Genomic DNA, 21,611 nt, shown 5'->3' with positions numbered 1-21,611 from the left:
GCACCTGAGTAATCACAGGTGAGCAGATGGAAAGGTGCACCTGAGTAATCACAGGTGAGCAGATGGAAAGGAGCACCTGAATAATCACAGGTGAGCAGAAAATTGCTGCCCAGGGCTGTACAGAGACTTCACTGATAGGGTCTTTTTCTCTTTGGGAGGGGCTCACTCCTTTGTGGAGTGGCCTGCTTGCTGCTGATTTAGGATAACTATGTGGAATCCTAAAGGGACTGGTCCACAGTGGACCAGACCCTCAGGTCTGTGCTTTCTGATCCAGGTGTCTGATACCTGTTTGGACCTTATGCCTGTGACAAGGTACTAAGGGCCTTGATATCTATGTCTGGGTTAATGGTCATGTTAGTTGCTTCTGTCCCCGCCTTCTTGCATGAGTCAGGTTTTAACCTTGTGATGTCTCCTTCAGGTTTTCTATTCTTTTCCTCCATCAGGGTGGCTGCTGAACCCTTCAGCAGCCAAAAGTAAGAGTAAAAACTTACTGGAAAGAGTAAGACCTGTACTTCACTCAGCCAGCCAGGATGACTCAAGGAGTGCTGACCTTCTTGGGTGGGGCCTTTATGATGTACCAAGGCGGCAGCATTCTCTTTTTCTCACTGGGTGTCTGGAAATTTCAGGCTCAAACATGACAAGTCTCCACCTCCTCCTTGCCTCCTGCACGTGGCACTGGGTGTGCTCTGCTCTTTTTTCTTTTCTTTTTTTTTTTTTAAAGATTTATTTATTTGTGTATACAGAACTGGGGTACAGGCCAGAGGCTTAGGGGCGGTGAGAGGCTTCACCAGAGACAGAGCGGGGAACAGAACAGGCAGATCGATGAAGTACACTGCTGAGGGGAGCAGCGGGCGGGTCAGGAGAGGTCTGCCATGCCATGTGGTCACCTCTGGGGCAGGCGGGGATCGAACTCATCCGGAAGCGGCTTTAGATTCTCAGTGCTGTGCTTTAACCCGCTGCACCACCAGGGCCTCTTTTTTCTTTTTAGTTGGGGTTCTCACACATGAAATTTTTACTAAAGCTATGGCAGTTAAGGATTTGGGGCTTAGAAAGCCATTTTAAAACTTGTAAAAAAAAGTTCTTTTTTTAATTTTTTGTAAAGTAGTATTTTATAACTGTAATAGTTTTCCATTTAGCATTAAATAGTTTTCCTTATGGTTCACCCCTCTGCTGTGGGGAACCAACCTATCACTGTTATTCCTCATGCCAACATAGGGAAGCCTTAAAGAGTTGATCTGTTAATAAGTATTTGTAAATTATTAAGACAGACTACCCTCAGTGGGGGTGGAGGAAGGGTAACTGTGGAGACTGCTAGTAAAACAGGAGGATGTCAGATCTGTGACCAATGAAAATGGTAAGAAGCTAAATTCCTGTACCAAAAGGGCCATGTTTATCTTAAACCAATTCTAAAGTTAGCACATATTTAGACATAAAAGCCTTCTTTCATAATTTAGTAAGAAAAAGTCTAAGTAGAATTTGTTATCTGTGAGGAATAATATGCAGGAATAGGACAATTTATTCAATAAGCATATGCTAATTATGAGAAATAAGGGATACACAGATACATTAATAACTAACAATTACTGAGAGTTTAGTGTATGGAAGAAATTGTTCTATGTGATTCACTTAACCCTATGAGATAAATGTTATTGCCATCTTATGGATGATGATCCTGAGGCCCAAAGGAGGTAAATAACTTGCCTAAGGTAACCTGGTATTTTGGCACAGTCCAGGGTTTAGGCCTAGGCAGTCTGTCGCAAGAGCCCAAGCCCTGGACACCTACAATCTGCTGTCTCCCTATAGTATCTTTCCATAGCACCTGTCCTTTGGGAACTTAGAGCTGAGCAACAGACACACATGCAAACAAGCAACTGTAATGCATATTTGTGTGATAAAAATGCTATTGTAGAGTTACACAGAAGGCACTATCAAAGCATCTTGGGGGCCAGAAATAGTTATGGAGAATCAGACACCTGAGATGAGCCCTGAAAGATAAGAAGTTAGTAGGTAGAAAGTGGAGGTGAGTATCCCAGATGAAAAAACAAAACAAAACAAAACTAAAAAAACACGCAAAAGCACAGAAGCTTGAAAGTGGCTTGAAAGCTACACGGAGGCTTGAAAACTACTCAGGAGACAGCTCGAGATGGTGCTTGTACATGAGATTGGTGGGTCCAGGTGGGGCCAAATTATTAAGGGATTGTATATTGTGCTAAATTATTGGATTTACCGCCTGTGATGAGACTCCACTGAAGGTAAAGAATAGGTGACATCATTCTTTTGCTTCAAATTTAGCTAAATTTTTGGGATCTTTTAATCTCCTCATGCTGATCAGATTGGAGAAGTACATGATTCTCACCAACCACTACTATTCCCTTATGAATACTGCACTAGCTGCTTTGGGTAATAAAATGTATTCCTCATGCATCTGTGACTTTGAACTTACTATTTATTTTGTCCTTGAATGCCTACCCTCAATCTTTGTCTGGTGAATTGCAGTTCACCTTTAAGATTGACCTATGTTCAAATGCCTTTTTTAGAATAGTCTTTTCTGATCCTCCTTATCAAAGTGCCTTTTTTTTTCATCCTCAGCACTTTGCACGGACTTTTGCATAAGACTGATTAAAGTGAAAAAGGCAGGCTCTGCACTAAGACTGACATGTGTTCAAGTCCTGCTCTGTGTGGATGGTAGGAAGCACTTGGCATACTGACAGAGCTTTCTTGAAGCAAGTTTAAGGAAGTGACCATTTACAGAAGTATGGACAGAACCAAGGTGTGTTACCAACCACATGGAATCTCTCTACTTTCCACCCCTGGTCTGAAGGGACAGAAGAAGTTGGTGGTCTTTTTGGGACCTGATAAGAAAAGCTGGAATATGGGTGAACCCTTCGTTAGGAGTGTTCAGATTCTAGAGATCAGCAAGGCAGAGATGAGCACAGTCTGAGAAGGGACAGGGCTAGTAGGGATTAAAATAATATACCTGGGTATCTTTTCCAAGTTATTTAATTCTCTGAGACACAGCTTTCTTATTATAAAAGTGATGATAATGATCTCCTTGAGTTGTAAGGATGAACTGAGCTGACATGGGAAGAAATAGCATTGTGAACTGCTTAGAATAAGCACTCAATAAACGGAACTCCTGTCTTTTCCTCCCCTAGACCTTTAGCTCTCTAGGGGCCATATATCCTGGTCTAGAATATCTCCTGACATTTGGTATCAGAACACAGTTATTGAATACATGAATGGATATTTATACCTGAAATGATATTTAAAGCTGAAATACCACTCAACTTATGAGATGAGTGGTACAAGAGGTAAGCACGATAGGATTCAGAGAAAAAAGAAGGTTGGTTTTCCTTTTTAGATATACTCATAGAAGAGAAGGAATTCAGTCTGGCTTGAAAATCTGGATAGCGGTTGAATAGGCAGCAGATGGTAAAACTGGGAAACAGAGAAAGCAAAGGTGCTGAGAACCATTGCCTGGATGTGGGGATTTATGTGAGAGAAATAGAAGATAAAGCTGGAAAAGAAGATTGGGACCATAATACATTCCAGATGACCACTTTGTGTAAATTTGAATTTCTGTGTTTCATGGAGGTTCTGGTATAGGTAAGTAGACTATCACAGCATTAATTTAGATTAAAATGAGCAGGATGAGAGGGGAGAGGTAAGTAGCTGCTATAGTACATGATTAGAACACGAACTTGGTCCTAACCCATGACACTATCAGCTTCTGGAAATTACTGCTGATGGGGGACTCTAAGAATGGCCTTCACCCTTTCCAAAAGGATCACTTGGAAGGGACAAAGATTAGAGGGCAGAAAATTACTGTGGAGGCTAGTATTTTGCTTAGAGCAGTAAAAACATTCTAGGGAGTATTGTTTGAGGCAGGTAAACTTCATGCCCTTCATTTCTCTGCATCTCCTTGTACCTGGTCTTGGAGGCTGGGAGTTGTCAGAGTTCATAGGGAGGAGACTGTTAGTTCTTTGTCTCATACAATTTCTGTTCGACCTCCTGGAACCCTTTGCTGACCTTTTTTCACACCAGGCATAGACCTGAACTAAGGCTTTGTATCTTCTTTTTGGATTTGATAAGTGGAGTTGGTGTCTGCTGAGACACACAACACATACCCAGCCTGTGCCTACTCTTAATCACGCATATGAAGAAAATCAGTGTTACTACCGGTTGTTGTGAAGGCAAATCTGATTGTGTCTTGTGGATGGAGTAAAAATAAATCATCTCTGTGAGTCAGGATTATTTAAATGACTTTATATGAAGTAATTTCTAGTGGCAATCTGAGTAAGAAACAGACCCTTTTGAATAAGAAACAAACCCACAAATGTGCAAGACCGAAAAATGATGTAGCTGTTAAGGAGGCGAATCATAAAACATGACAGAGCAGATTCAGCCACCTTCAGTAGGACTGCCCTCTGGATGGGGTAGACTGTGCCCCATTATATCTTAGCGTCTTCAGCTGTTCTTGCCTATATACTTATTCTAAATTCAACATTTATGTACAAATGTGCCTATAAAAATTTCTGATGGAGAACACCAATATAAAATTATGTGTGTGCGTATTTTTTTACTTTACTTCTTTGGAAAATTAGGGTGAAAATTTTAGTTAAAAATTTATCTGGATTAAAAAAATTATTATCTCAGTAAATATATCTTGGGGTTTACATTACCTATTAAGACACATCACTGGGATACTGGAATTTTCTGTCATGGGGGAGCAGATAATTAGATGCCCCACCTCCATTTATCCTTTTGATATTACAAAGCATTTTTTTTTCATATTTGTATCCTAAAAGATGCTAAAAAATTATTTTGTTGAGGTAATGTTAGTTTATAACTCTGTGCATGATTTTGGGGGTAGGATCTCACCTCTTCACATGTGTGTTGCCATGTCACGTCCACCACTGGAACATCCATAGTCCATTGGGCCCATTTTGCAGTTGGTAGTCTCAGTTTTGCAGTCAGATCTCTAGGGTTTGTTTTGGCTCAGTTTTGTTTATTGCTTTGTTATATTTGCACATATATTTGTTACATTGCACATATGAATGAAAGTATAGAGTAGTTGTCTCTCTCCTGGTTTATTTTACATAGCACAATCCCCTTTAGTTATATCCATGTTTTCACAGAAAACACGAGTTCACCTTTTCTTATAGCTGAGTAGAATTCCATTGTGCATGTATTCTACATTTTCTGTGTCTGCTCATCTGTCCTTGGGTTCTTGGCTTGTTTCCTTGTCTTGGCTATTCTAATTAGTGTTGCTGTAAATGCAGGATAGCATAGAGCCTTTCAAATTTGAGCTTTTGCATTTTTTCAGATAGATAACTAGGAGAGGGATTGCTGGATCATAAGTAGATTTATTTTTAATATTTTGAGAAACTTGCATATGTAACTCCATAGGGGTTCATATTCCTATCAGTAGAGTACAAGGGTTTCTTTTTCTCCACACACTGTCTGTTTTGTTTTTGATATGGGCTATTTTCACAGTTGTATGAGGTATTGCCTTATTGTGGTTTGATCTTCATTTCTCTTGTAATAAGTGATAATGAACTTTTTTTTGGCTATTTGTATGTCTTTTTTAGGTAGATGTATTTAATGTATTTAATACTTCTACCTATTTTTGGATTAGGTTATCTGGTTGTTGAGTTTTATGAGTTCTTTGTAGATCTTGAAGTTTAGACCCTTATCAGATTTATGACTTGCAAATATTTTTCTCTTTCAGTAGGGATGTCTTATCATTTTACTGATCATTTTTTCGCTATTCAGAAGCTTTTAAATTTATCATAGTCCTATTTACTTTTGATTTTGTTTCCCTTCCTATTAGAATCCCCAAAGAATTCTGTGAAACTAATGTTGTGGAGTATTTTGTCTATTTTCTCCTTTGTATTTAATGATTGCAGGGCTTACGTTCAAGTCTTAAATTCATTTTAGTTAATTTTTGTATTCACGGTGTCTCATTCTTTTGCATGTGGCTGTTCAGTTTTCCCAACATCATTTGGTGGAAGAGATTTTAACTTCTTTATTGTATTCTGGTAGTTTCGTTGTTGTAGATTAATTATACATACTTGTGTGGGTTTATTTCTGGGCTCTCAGTTCCTGTGTGTCTATTTTTATTCCAATACTATACTTTGATAATTGTAATTTGTAGTACAGTTTAAAGTGTAGGAGTGTGATAACTACATTCTTCTTTTTTTTGTTGTCAGCATTGCTTAAATTATATGGGATCTTTTGTGGTTCCATATAAATTCCAGTAATGCTTGTTCTTGTTGCTTGTTTTATAGCATTCTTTTCTTTGAAGAATGCTATAAAAATCCATAATAGATTTGCATTGAATCTGTATATTGTATTGGGTAAGGTGGCCATGTTGTAACAGTCCATGAGCAGGGACTATCTCTCCATTTCTTTGTGTCTTCTTTTATTTCTTTTAATTATATCTTACACTTTTCGTTGCATGGTCTTTCACCTATTTTGTTAAATTTATTCCTGGGTATTTAATTCTTGTTAATGTGATTGCAAATGGGATATTTTCTTGATCTCTTTCTCCTCTAGTTTGTTTTTTGCCTATCAGAACACAACAGGTTTTTTTTTGTATTGATCTTGCCACCTGTCACTTTATTTATTGTTTCTAATGGTTTTTTAATAGAGACTTTAGGATTTTTTACATGTATTATATTATTTTTAGTTGGTGACAATTTCACGTCTGAAATTTGAATTTCTTTTATATCTTTCTCTTGCTTGATTGCTTTAGGTAGGACCTTGAACACTATTAAAGTGAATAGTATTGGTGAAATGGACAGGCTTGTTTTTTTACCTGATCTTAGAGGAAAATCATTCAGCTTTTCATGAAGCTGGTGGAAGAAGAAGAAACCTGGAAGGGGTGAACTGTTTGTGCAAATGAGCTGGAGGTGGGGTCTGGTTGTGTTCGTGGCATCATCAATACTCTTCCTTTTAGGGTTGGAGATCAGAGATTGAGCAGCAGAGATTCAGTAGTCCGTGTGCTGTCAGTGAGTCTCACAAAGTCAGTACCAGTTTCAAGGGATGGGGGTGGGGCATGCAGTTCAGAGTGCCTTTTTCCTATTTTTACTGGGGATCCAGCCTGTATAGAGCACCTCAGTTACCCTGTATGAGCTGCTTCTTTATTCAAGGCTGTTTTTCTTTCCGCCACACCATTTTGCTCTCCTCTCCCAAAGCTCTGGTTAACCTAACAGTTCTGCCATATTGTTAGCTCTAGAATGCAGCCTCTGGGTCTTTCCTAGTGAAGTGTGCATCTCCTTAGTGTCTTCTCTGTTAAAGTTTGCATCTGTCTTCAATGTCCAAAGGGTGATCAAGTCTCACTCCTGGCATGGGACTCTCTCAGGGCAGTATCCCTCCAGTTAACTTAAGTGTAACTCTTGGGCATATAGCCAGGAACCTTCTCTATCACCCTCTCAGTGACCTCCTGTGTTCTACAGTTGTTAAACATCATCATCCTAATAGGAATGCTTTTATCGCATTTATTGCATGCTTATTACATTGACAACACGTGGGCATTGTTCTCTTTGTGCTTCCCTTCTTTTTCTCACTTGATTCTCCCAGAAGTTTTCTTGGGTAGGTGCTCACTTTCCACAGGAGGAAATTGTCAATGTTACATGACTAATGGATGAGGGAAGTAAAATAGAAATCTAAGAATTCTGACCAGAGCAGTTTGAGATAGGAGAAATAGAAATGACCATATTTCTAGGGGTAGGTGTTTCTCCTAGTCAGCCTTCCTGAAGTTTTTTTTTTTTTTAAGATTTATTTATTTATGCATACAAGAACTGGAGTACAGGCCAAAGGTTCATGGGTGAGAGGATTAACCAGAGAGAGAGTGGGCAGCAGAACAGACTGATCCACTGGAATACACTGCTGAGGGGGAGAGATGGGAGAGGTCTGCTGTGCCTTGAGGGTCAGCTCCCTGGCTGGGGATCGAACTCAGGCTGCAGTGGCTGCTGATAGCTTCATAGTACTGTTCTTTAACCTGTTGTGCCACCAGGAAGGGCCCAACCCTCCTAAAGTTTTAAAAATTACTTTGAGTCTGTGTTTTCCTACCTACATATATAATAGATATAAGTGAGATCTTATTGTTCTTTCATTATTATGTTGGTCAAAACCTTTTAGAAAATGATATTACAGGTCATAGACAAACCCCAAGCCTCTGCACCATACATTTATTTACTTGATCCTTTTTTTTTTTTGTAGCAGAGCTCTTGGAAGTAGCAAGTATTTCTACATATTGCTCAGTCACATGAGCCTGTAATATAAAACAACTCTTAGGCCCAAGGAATATTTATGCATTTGGTGGGGGAGAGAGAATAAAGGGATATAAAAACTTTAGAACAATGAAAATAATCAGGCACATTGACTCTGTTCTTGTTCATTTCACAGCTCCTAGTTTCCTGTGTACTGTTATAGCAACACCTGCATTTCCTCATGATGTAGTGTCTGAGACTTTTTCACAGAGCTGAAAGATTACCTAAGAGTTGCTAACAGTCCCTGGTCATTGCTGAAGGTGTAGCTTGCTCCCCTTGCTGGCAAAACACTGACTCATGAACATGTTGGACCCTCACCATAAATAATGACTGAATTGTTAAGCCTGAAACTTTTGATTCAGAAGTAGAGGACAAAGAAACTTAACACTGATGACTAATGGTTGTGCTTTTTGAAATGGTGAACACTGAGGAAGAAGCATTTAGGAGTTGAGGGTTGGAAAAATCAACTATGTCATTGGCTATGTTGAGCTTGAAATATTTCTTACATATGCTAGTGAAAGACATGAAACCTGGATTGGGAAATCACTAGTACTTAGATGCTATCAAGTTCATGACAATGCAATGGGATGACCAGGAAATGAATATTGATGGAGCACAGAGGATCACTGAGGGCTGCCCCTGTCCTTCAGTGTTAATGTTACAGGGCAGGGAGAGGAGCACCCCTGAAACCCCCAAACCTGCCTGCTCTAAATAGGTTCTGCCATCTGCTGCTTCAAGACAAAACATATAAGACCTTTAGTGGAAAGGAACTTTAATACAATTGGTGTGCAGTACAGAAAAGACAAAAAGTATAGTCAGACACCCAAAGTTACCCATCCCCTTGTGGATAAAAGTCTATGCAAAAGGGATTGGCCCAAAGCAAAGCCTGAATGCCTGCTACAGTCTAAAGCACCTTCTATAGGGGATCCATAGAAAAAGGTCACAAATGGCCAGACAAGTCTGGAGGAAAAGAGCAAAATCAAAATCAACTTAAACACTACCATAATGAACCTCCCTAAGGGTCTCTCATCTGTATCTGTTTCAACCAGTCGAGGGCCAAAAAACAAGCATGATTTCTTCAAATGTCTCTCTGCTCCCTGTGCCTCCCCAGGGTCTGTTTCTGGCGCTCCAGCCTGCTTACTTCCTACTCAGTCTCCTCTCCAGATTTCACTCTTCTCTCCTCAGCTCCACCCTCCAAAAAAGGAGGTGTGGCAGGGAACCTAGACCTTCCCTGTTTCCTGGGGATCCACATGTTATATTAAGAGACTGGGGGAAAAGATTACAAGTCCTTTATAACTTCTCTCTAACCCTTTCCTAGAGATACCAATGACTTGGACCGGAATGGGCTCAAGACTTTTAACTTTTATTTATTGATGGTATCCCTCTTAGATCAAGAAAAGGCAACTCAGGTAGAAACTAGAGGAAGTGGAAGAAACGAACTTCCCAAACATACTTACTGCTCCCTCCCTTCCCTGCTCTTTCCCCTACAGAACCATTTCCTTGACCTCGCCCCGTTTTTTTCCTTTTGTTGTTGGATTTTACTTTTGAGCCTTAGGGAAATGTTCTTCTTTTCTGATTGTAGTTTAGGTCATTGTAAGGCTGTAAGTTATTTTGGCACATTGCATAATTTCAACATTTTAAATGATATTAGCAGAATTGTAGGTCATGTCTGAGTTTGGAAGCTTGCTGCAGTGTAGGAAAGACTAATCAGATGCATTTGATCTTGTTGAAAATATAGAAGGATGTTTCTCTATTCCTTTCCTGCTTAGATTAGTAAAACGTCTGCCCTTTCCTTTTCAAATATGTAGGACCAGGCAGCTTTATTTGCATAACCTCAGGACATTTCCCTTTCTGTGGAAGACTTGACTACATAGCTCATACCTTATTTTGTTCTAAATAATTGGCACATGCAAAGTTCCTAAAGGAAATGTTTGTTTTCTTTTCTACTTTGGAATTCTAGAAAATGCATTGAATTATAAAGTCAAATTTTTTTTGCTAACTTCCTCAAGAAGACTTTATTGAATTATAGCCTTTCAACTTACAGTCTTTGCTATACATTGGTATAAATCCCTCATGGAATCTTCAGGAAAAATTCATTTATCACTTTGCTAACAATACATATGAGTAATTTGTACACAGTAAAATATAAAGTATGTGGACTATATTAAATGAACTGTGCTGATAAAGAGTTTAGACTTTCAAACAATTTATGAATCCAGGATTAACTTGATGAAGGCATTCATGTACTCCACCTGGACAAAAGCAAACACATCTTCTAGCTCATGATTCTCAAGTCAGCATTTTGAATGCAGCAAAGCCTAAAGATGTTATTTTTATGCATCTTGTCTGACTCAGTGTCATCTATTGTTATAAAAGTTTTATGTCTTTTAAGTGGCAGGCAAGAAAACTTGAAGAGAAAAATCTTTTAGATACCCACTTATATTTTCAAGTACAACTCTGGATCAAAGGATTGAAATTAAAGCAGTCTCTTCAAAGGTGGTCTCTTATTACTTTACCTCTAGTGGAACAACCTTTAGATTGTTGTGGAAAGATGTCTATACATTCCTTTATTTTAAAGGACAAAACTCATAGCTTTCCTGGGAATTTTGTTTGGCATTTAGCAACCATTTTGCCTAGATGACTCCTGGGTCTTGACCCTAAATGATGGGTTATAAGTGAAGACTATTTCCTGTTGTCCATCTGTGAAGAGGGTGAAGCAGAGCTGTCCTGCTGTAGCTGTGTTAGCATCAGTCATTTCACCTCAGAAGACTTTAGAACTTTTTGATTCAATGGTATCAGAATGCTAGATGCTCCTTTGCTCCTGTACTTTCAGTGATAAGATCCCCCCACCCCAATCGTTTGATACCACCAATTAGTAGCAAGTTAATTGTACTTCAAGAACAAAAACCTGTTTGTTTACTAGGCTTAAGGTTTCATTTGAATCTCTTCTCCTAGATCTAACTCTCAATTTTTCCAAAAACTACCTTTGTGGAACTTCACTATACCACCTCTGTCAGTAGCAAAAATTGCTCCGATTTCTGTCAAAAATACCTCTTTCCCCCCTTAAGTTGTGAGGTACTGGGTGTTGCGAAAGAAAATCATGTTGTGGAAATTAAACGTTATAAATTGAATTCAATTTATACCTTGGAAGAAGAAAGATCAGCTTAGGATCATTTCAGATCCTAAGTGACAAATCATATCTATCAGTAACATGTCTGGAAAATTACTGCTTTACTGTAGTACACATAGTTAAGTAATAATTCATATTTTTCAAAACATGTTCATATTCATTATCTCAGTCTACAAAACCACCCCATGCATTATGTATATATTATTAACCTGACTTTACAAAACTGAGCGAGTCTCAGAGAGAACAGAACTGGCCCAAGGTTTTAATTCTAGCTAAAGGCAGACATCCCTCATCTGTATGAAAAAGCTCTCAGATAACCTTCAGGGAATTGGCTGAGAAATCCCAGGGAGAAGAGTATAGATTCTAGCAAACTGGGGGAAATTATCTTCTCCACTTGACTTATTCCTAGGGAAAACTTATGTATCTTTGAAAGCTTGCTTACAGTTTGCACTATCTGTACTGGCCACTGTACTGTACTAGTGTGTTGGCAAGTCCACTTTGGCCTAATACTACCAAGTCCATGCCACAGTCTCCATCCATCCTACTCATTTAAAAAGTAGTAAAGTAGGGCCCTCCCTGGTGGCGCAGCAGGTTAAAGCACAGCACTAAGTAGCTAAAGTCACTTCAATATGTGTTCGATCCCCTCCTGCCCTGGAGGTGACCCACATGGCGTGACAGACCTCTCCTGACCTGCCTGCTGCTCCCATCAGCAGTGTATTGCGACAGTTGGCCTGTTCTGTTCCCCACTCTGTCTCTGGTGGATCCTCTCACCGCTCCTGCACCTCTGGCCTGTACCCCAGCTCTGCATACATATATAAATAAATCTTAAAAAAAATAAAGTAGTAAAGTAAGCAGTCAGCTTTGATGTCGGAAATACCACTGACTGGCCAGCATCTATCTCTTACTATATTCTGTTCAATATCATGAAGATGGATGGAGGTCAGATACCTAAGTAAAAATTACATTTACATATTCTTATACATTGTTGCTGGGAAGATACAATCATGTGGTTGCTGGAAAATAGTTATTCCCTCAAATAATTAAAAATAAAATTGCCATATCATCCAACCATTGCATTTCTAGATTTATACCCAAAAGAACTGTGAATCAGGTCTTGAAGAGATACTGGCACACCCATGCTCACAGTAGCATTATTCACACTAGCACATGTAAAGACAATCCAAGTGTCCACTGACAGGTGAATGAATAAACAAAATAAGATATATACATACAATGGAGTAATTCAGTCAGAAGGAAATTTGATACATGATCCAATATGGATGAGCCTTGAAGACATTATACAAGTGAAGTGAGTCACTTTTTTTTTTTTTAAAGATTTATCTATTCATGCATACATAACTGGGGTACAGGCCAGAGGTGTGAGGAGAGGATTCACCAGAGACAGAGCGAGGAGCAGAACAGGCAGATTGATAGAAATACACTACTGAGGGGAGCAGCGGGCAGGCCAGTAGAGGTCTGTCATGCCATGTGGGTCACCTCCGGAGCCAGGGATCGAATTTGTACTGAAGCGGCTGCCACTAGATTGTAGGGCTGCAACCTAACCCGTTTTGTCAATAGGGAGGGCCAAGTTAGTCACTTTTAAAAGACAAAAACTGATGATTCTACTTCTGTAGGTACTTAGGATAGTCAAAATCATAGTGAAGAAAGTAGAATGGTGATTTCCATAGGCTGAGGGGAGACAGGATCAGGGAATTGCTTAATGAGTGTAGAACTTTAATTTCAAGATGAAAAGAGCTCTAGAGATTGGTGGCACAACTGTATGAATACATACTCTTAGGACTTCTGAACTGTACCCTTACAATGGCTACAGTCTAGTCTGGTAAAGTTTATGTCACATGTATTTTGTTAACATTAAAAAGAACTTAATTTGAAACAGAATAACTGTTGAAAAGCAGCAGAAGAATAATAAGTTCATAGTCTAAAGTCCTCAAATGATTAAAAACATTTGAAAAGTTATAAATTTAGCTTACTTTACATAGAACTATCATGGAGTATGAGAGGCACTAGGTAGATAAGAGGTAATTAATTATAAGTAGCAAATGCTAAATAAAGGTCTTAATTACTAACTGGTGGAGATGTCTTTATACTCACAGTGTTAGCCTGACTCTGGATCAGAGAGCAGGCCATCCTGCTTCATATGAATAAAATGGCAGTCGCTATCATTATCCTTGAAAAGGAAAAACTACTTAGAATGCCAACTTTTCGTTGAGGGGCTTTTGTATAAATATTTGTAAGGTTAAAGCATTATATTCTAAAATAAACAATATTGTTCTAAAACAATGTAAAGCTCAACATTAATTCAAAAGATTGTATTTCACAGCCAGTTTGTGTCCAAAACTTGTATTCAAAATTTTCAGAAAATTTATTTGATTAATAGGTATGTTGATGTTATTAGATATCAGAATTTTCAGTCGGCAATAAAAGATACAGACATAAAATCAAACTTAAATAAATCACTGCTGTTCTAAAATTGGATTGGCAAATATCCATTTGTATTCATAATGACTTTTTTCATTAAAAAAGGTATTTCCTAATTCTGCTTATTAATACAATATAGACACAATGGCCAATTCAATGTTAATGCCATACTATGCAATATTAATGCCACATATGGTTTCCCTGCTTGGGTTCTGCAAGGGAAGCAGGATAAGGGTGGAGACAAAAGCTAATAAGCAAGAATGTAGGCTTGGCTGAAGACTGTGCATAAATTTCACCACAGCTAGTCTTAACTTGAAGAAGCCGTTAGTCCCCGTTCTTAGAGATCAGCCATGACTACTTGGGGGACATAAGAAAGTGTAGGTTAGGGCCTTCCCTGGTGGTACAGTGGGTTAAAGCACAGCACTAGGAAGCTATCCACACCCACTGCAACACCTTCCACCTACAGCCAGGGAGCTAAACCACATGACATGGCAGACATCTCCTGACCCGCCTGCTGCTCCCCCCAGCAGTGTATTTCAGTACATCTGCCTGTGCTGTTCCCCACTCTGTCCCGGGTGAATCCTCTCACCACCTGGACTCCAGTTCTTATATGCATAAATAAATAAATCTTTTAAAAATAAAAAGAAATCTCAGGTTAGCCAGTGGAGTTCTCTGAAGACAGGGCAGCTTTGAGCCATTAGGTTGAACCCGGCAGCAGGTGAGAGAATAGTGGATCAGGAGGCCCACCTAGAGCTATCACCACAGACTTTGGAGAAGTGACAGATTCTGACCTAGAACAGGAAATGTGGAATGAGCCAGACACATTTTGACAAACACAAAAGCAAGAAAGTATCATAGGATATCATGGTCTTGTCAGAAGGATGAGGAGTAAATCTAGGGAGCCTGCTGCTGTCTAATCAATAAGAATATTCTGTGATGGCAGTGGATTGAAAGATGTTGGTATTTTTGAAAATGCCTGAATTTATGATATTTTTCAAATACCTTATTATAGAACTTTAGAGAATGCAAATGAACCAACTCACTTTTCTGAAAATAGTAAAGGGAAAGAGTCAGGCATTTATCCTATTTCTGCTATAAGAATTATTGTACAGCCCTCCCTGGTGGCGCAGCAGGTTGAAGCACAGCACTAAGAAGCTAAAGCCACTTCTGCATGAGTTCAATCCCTGCCTGCCCAGGAGGTGACCCACATGATGTGTCAGACTTCTCCTGACCCGCCCGCTGCTCCCCTCAGCAGAGTACTTTTGTCAGTCGGCCTGTTCTGCTCCCCACTCTGCCTCTGGTGAATCCATTCACCACCCCTGCATTTCTGGCCTGTACCCCAGTTCTGTATGCACAAATGAAATAAATCTTAAAAAAAAAAAAAGATTTATTGTACATTGGGCCCTCCCTGGTCGTGCCGCAGGATAAAGCACAGCACTGTAAACTGGCCATAACACTTCAGTGCAAGTTCGATCCTGGGCCCCTGAGGTGACCCACTTGGAGCAGCAGACCTCTCCCGACACCACCCACATCGCTGCTGCTCCCCTTTGCAGTGTACTTCATTGATCTGCTTCTTCTGCTCCCCACTCCACCTTTGGTGAATCCTCTCACTGCCCTGTGTGCACTTCTGGCCTGTACCCCAGTTCTGTATGCATAAGTAATAAAATAACTCTTTAAAAAAATTATTGTACACTGTAGTCAAATAATTGTTGTGGGAATAAGGAATGATGAGGTTAGACTGTCCCTGCTTTGTGACCCATACTGGAATGATGAAGCTAAGCTGTGATCACTGATAACTACTGACATCCAAAGAGATAAGAGATAGCATGCGTCTCCTCATGAAAGTACGTAATCACATTTATAAAGTATTCTAAGAAAATTGAACCTAAATAGGATCAAATTGGTGCTTCTGATTAGAGATTTACCCATACTACAGGAGAAATAGGAATATGTAAAGAGAGAATCAGCAAAATCCAGTCTGTGGAAATCTTAGGACAAAAACTCCAGTTTCTTCAGAAAACAAATTATAAGGGGGAAAAGAGGCTTAAGGAGTAATCTAGAGATTAAAGAAAATATAAGAGGTCTAACAGAGCTAATGTGTAGGCCTTATTTGGATGAAAAAAGCAAAAGTAAAAAAAAAAAATAAAGAATTTTTGAGACCATTACAGGTTTATCAAGTAGTAAATGATTTAGGACATTTATATTAATGTTTTAGCTTGGTAATTGTATTATGATTTTATTAAAAATAGCTCTTATCTTTAAGATCTGTAGTGATCAAACAATAAGATCCCTGAGATTTGCTTCAGTATAATTCAGTGGGTGGAGAAGGAAATATGGCTAGGGAGATAGTTGAAATAACAGTGAAGGACTAGGTAATCGTTGATTCTGGCCCGGTAAGCTGTGAATGGTAGTTCTTTGGACTTGCCTGTTGTGTAATCTTGAAATAGTCCACATTTTTTCCTATTAAAAATAACCCATATCTTTATTTGAGTTTTGCCATTAACCGTTTTCCTCTCATCAAATCCCTTCTCTGCCATTGGTTTTCCATAGTAAGCCTGAATTTTTCTTAATACCATTTCCAGATTTCATGTAGTGGTAGATTTTTAGGAAGGCAAAGGGGCCTATTCTTTGATGCTTTTTCTTTCTCTTAGTAAAGAACTACTTGTTTACTTATTGACTTTTTGCTTATAATACCAGGTTGGTGAATGGCATATAGCTGTGTTTATTATTTAAAACTTAAGTAATACAATATAGAGAAGGAATTATATATGTATATTCTAGTTTTTCCCTGATATTACTGTTTTTGTTCTTTGTAAATTTCATATGGAAATAGAAAATTATTGAAACAAAACTAATCCAAAGGGTAATATGTCATGATCTTGCTTAATTTTGCTTTGTTGAAACTCAAATGTTTCCTAGTTTTACAGTTTTCCCATAGAAGTAGGATTCTTCCATTCCTACTTTATTCTAGCACATTACTCTGTCTTCTCACAGAGCTAATGAAATTTTAATGATAGCTGAAATGCAAGCTATTGAGCTGCCCAATCGATTTGAGTTAATCTTTAATATTGACATCACATGCCATTAACTTTCTATTTAGGAGGTGTTTTTCCAGAGGTAGATTATTTGCTTCCATTTTGATGCACACACACTTCCACTTTTCTGCTGCTAGCCAGGGAGGTGAAGTGGTGATTTATACATTTCTAACTCTGTTTAAAGCCTTTTGAATAAAGTTTGAAATTGTCATGAGAGGGCTTTGGAATTAACTGTGAATTTTATTTATCTATCAGCCTTACTAGAAATAGGCAAGAATAATTGAAAACAAATTATAATTTTTAGCTGTGTTGTCAGTGCAAAAAGTTACTTCATTTACTTTTGCTAAAATTGGAAAGTAGTCATTGATCTTAAAGTGACTATGATGTCCTTATAGGACATGTGCTTTCATGCTATTAATTTTTATAGCTTGCACTCACAGAAAAAAAAATTTGAATAGGCAGCAAAAATGATCTCTGTTTTGTTTGCTATCAGAGTAACCTTTTCCCTTGAATGGTGATAATAATCACTTATGTAATACTGCTTTCAACCTTTTCTCCTCCTTCTGCATTCCAAGAAGGTTAAACATTACTGAGCATACATCTTTGCTCAAGGGTTCAGAAGGACAAAAATTATACATTTAACCTGAATGTATACTTTTAATGGAGTTTCCCGTGCTCATTCAACTATGCAGTTTAAAAAATTTATCACAGAACAGTTTAATATCCAATATCTTGTCACCTTTCTTTATACTTTTGTTTGTTGCTTTTTTCTTTTATCTAAATGAAACAGCAGATTAGCTTCCCATTTAATAAAATGGGATTTGATTTCTTCCACAGATGATAATTTATAGAAATTTGTGATTTTTTTTAAAGATTTATTTATTCATATAGAACTGGAGTACAGGTCAGAGATGTGGAGGATGAGAGGATTCACCAGGGACAGAGTGGGGAGCAGAACAGGCAGATCGATGAAGTACACTACTGAGGGGAGCAGCGGGCGGGTCAGGGGAGGTCTGCCACGCCATGTGGATCTCCTCCAGGGCAGGTGGGGATCGAACTCATGCGGAAGTGGCTTAAGCTTCTTAGTGCAGTGCTTTAACCCTCTGCGCCATCAGGGAGGGCCCAAAACTTGTGATTTTCATCAATAAAAACTGCATGGATAAATATCCAATCATTGATCTGCTTTGGAGTTGGCTATTGTATATTCTCAGGAGGGAAAGACTGAGTATGGTTGGAGAGTTTTAGAATTCTGGCCATGACCTGCTCCTAAAACCTGGGTGGCTCTTTTTCAATATAAAAATCAACTGTTGGGTTTAAAGGTCAGAAGTGGAGTGGGAAGACAAATCTGAATATTAATATTCAGAATATTAAGCATCATTGACTCTTTTGGCAAGTATTTAGTATTTGCTTTATACTCTTAGCTATTTTCAGTGGTTCTTTTCTTTTACCTAAGTCTATATAAAACTTGGATTAAGAGAGTATTTTGCATGATCAGTCACTATTTTATTAGTTCATCTATTTATTCATACAGAACTGGGGTACAGGCCAGAGGTGCAGGGCGGTAAGAGGATTCACCAGAGACAGAGCAGGGAGCAGGAGAGGCCAGGGGGAGCAGCAGGGGGGGGGTGTGGTTAAGGAGAGGTCTGCCGTGCCATGTGGGTCAATTCCATGGCAGGGATCGAACTCATGCTGAAGTGGCTTTAGCTTCTCAGTTCTGTGCTTTAACCAACTGCGCCACCAGGGAGGCCCCTTAGTTAATATTTTAAAACATACCTTTCACTAAGTGTGGAACTGGGTAAATTGAAAAAGTAGCACAGCACTGTTTTCTTAGAACTATCCTAAAATTGTTTCTCCAGAGTCATTTCTTCAGTGTGGTTTGTCTCTGACTTTTATAATGAGAAGAATTATGTTACCATAGAAGAAAGAGGCTGTGCTTTGTGTTATAAACCTTAGGCCTAGGAAATTGTGGATTGCCATACATTTAAAAAAATAAATTTCTGGTTTCCTTTTTCTAAACAGTTATTGCTTAGTCATCATGGAGTAAGAGAAAGTTGTAAGGTGAGAAATCTGAGTGGGAAGAAGTAGGGAAAAAGAAAATAACAGACTTAGTCATGATGTCACATTGCCAAGATTATACTTTACATGCCTCAGAGTACTTTCTTGATACTCTTTTGAAAGTTATCTATTCATCATGGAAATATAAATCAATTTTTTAAAAAAATATTATATGCTATAGTAGCAACTGGTTTGTTAAAGGACAGTACCCAGTTTAATTTTGCTTGAGCTACGACTTAAACCTTTCAGCCAATCTAAGTGGTAGAATGGAGTAGTACAAGTTTAACCTAGGGACACACAGCCTGTGTGGGTTTAATTTCTGGCTTCAATACTTACCAGCTCAATGCATTTAAGCACTGTGAGTGATTTATCTTCTCTGTGGCTCAGATTGTTCAACTGTAGATAGCTACAATAACTTCATAATGTTCTTATGAGAATTCATCTTTTTTACAGTGGTCAAAATAGTGCTTGGCACTTGTAAGTACTATATCTGTTTACTATTATTACTTATCTACAAACCTAGGAATAGGATAGAGTTCTGGATGTTTGAAGATATGGAGTTGTGAATAGTTTAAAGAGTGAAAATTGTGGGGAATCAGTCAAATTAGGTCACATTGTTGGATTCATTGACATTGAGAGATTTCAGAATTGATTCAATTTCAGGTGATACCATCATCCAGAATGGGGCCCTGGTATGAAGAGATGGTGAAGATTATTTGAGCTGAGGAGATTTGGAATCTTTGAGCCTCAGGTGTTGGATGGCTCATCTAAATGATTGGGGAATCTTCTGAGACAGAGACTCTCAAAGAGGAGAAGCAGTGAGTCAGATGCCAAAGTTCTCAGTGAATGTGTGGGTGTGGCCAGAAGCCAGACAATTCAGAGTGGAAGACAGTAGTGTTGTTTGGTGTCCTGCACTTCAGAGATGGTACTCTTGGGAGAAGGAGCAACCTCTGCTGGAGGACTGGAAGGGTGCTGAGAGCAGGCACTGAATAAATGATGGAGGTAAGGCAAGCAGTGGAGATGGCACTTTATGTGAGGAAGGAGAGCTTGTTGACAGTGAAATGAAATGCTAACAGGCTTCTGTTAGGAAGGCAGCAGTGAAGGATGTACAGATAGCAGGAGGATGATGGTCTTTGAGAAGCCTGTTGCCCATGGGGCTTGACTTTGGGGCACTAGCCAAAGGATGGCAAGATAGAGCAGTGTGGTGGGTGGGTTCATCTGTGCTGAGATCTCAGCAGCTCTAGGGATGCACCACAGAGGTAACCAGAAGCAGCCTTATGCCATTCACACCAGTTGTCTGAAGCCTTTGCTTCTGGCCACTAGACACTTGGGTGTTCTGTGTCCATTAGATACTTAAAGTATGAGCTCTTCAAAAGCTTTTTGGAATGACTGAGATCTAAATACATTATTGAAGCTTGGAACTTGAACTTTAAAAATGATCTTTAATTAAACGACTACAGAGTGTATTATTATTTCAACTGGGCAACTACTATTCGAATTTTATAAAATTGTACGCAATTGACATTTAAAGTTACAAAAAGTTGTTTGAGAAAAATCTATATAAATAAATGATATAATCTCTTCAAGTATTTAATGGGAAATGTATAAATTGTGTCTGATTGTATGTCTGATGTGATATGAGTGGAACATGGGTAGATGTGCCTAGCGCTTGGTGAGTATTATCTTAAAGTGTCTCTGGCTTGTGTACCAAATGGAACCTCAGGGAGAAGTTTTCCAGAAGGTGTTTTGTGTGAAACACTACTAAAGCCAGTTGAAAATGGCTTTAGTAACATAGCCAGGACTCCACTATGATCCTTTTCAGATGGTTGGAATGGGGATCCACTCTTCGAAGGAATCTTATCTGTTAAGGGCACAAGTTTTGTCATCTACTTTTGATAACTGGAAACCCAATTTTATTATTTCCTTATGATTTCTTAAATATCATATTATTTGGGTCCCTCCCTAGTGGTGCAACAGGTTAAGGTGTTGGACTGTGAAGATGGCCACAGACTCTTTAGCACAAATTCAATCCCTGGCCAGGGAGGTGACCACAGGGCGCAGCAGACCTCTCCTGGCCCACCCGCTGCTCCCCTCAGCAGTATAGATCTGCCTGTTCTGCTACCCGCTCTGTCTTGGGTGAATCCTCTCATCGCCCCCCATCTCTAGCCTGTACCCCAGTCTGTATGCATAAATAAATAAATCTTTAAAAAAAAAAGTTTATCACATGATTTAAAGTGGGTGGAGTGGGAGGAATTAGAAAAGCTAGGTGTTCTTCAGGCTTCAGGAGAGAATAGTCTTTGGAGTTTTAAGACTGAATGAGACTGGAATAATCACTTCATCTCTGAGCCATAGTTTTCTTTGATGTAAAATGAAAACAGCAGCAATATAGATCTCTTAGTATTGTTCCAAGGATTATATGAAATAGTATTTTGACAAGGCTTGATGATCTGTATTGTGCCCCACAAATATAGTTGTGATTGACAGGAGATTGAAGAGTTATGATGGTGATAAAGAGGATGAAAAGAAAGTAGGCTGATTGATTGATGATCACCATCATGACTGGCTCTTGTGTGGCCAGGCTTAATTAATTTATTTTTTTAAAGATTTATTTATTTATGCATACAGAACTGGGGTACAGGCCAGAGGTGCAGGGGTGGTGAGAGGCTTCATTGGAGA

The 21,611-nt window shown here is 38.9% G+C and overlaps 1 protein-coding gene across 4 annotated transcripts in view; it reads left to right on the top strand.

The window, feature by feature from the left end:
• Positions 1 to 21,611, top strand: part of DST (dystonin) — a 408,501-nt gene that overhangs the window by 51,731 nt on the left and 335,159 nt on the right. The gene's annotated exons all lie outside the window — the stretch shown is intronic.

This window comes from Condylura cristata, unplaced genomic scaffold (genome assembly GCF_000260355.1).
Source record: "Condylura cristata isolate star-nosed mole 26May11 unplaced genomic scaffold, ConCri1.0 scaffold00001, whole genome shotgun sequence".
Lineage (NCBI taxonomy): Eukaryota > Metazoa > Chordata > Mammalia > Eulipotyphla > Talpidae > Condylura > Condylura cristata.
This window is presented reverse-complemented; position numbering and strand designations above follow the sequence as displayed.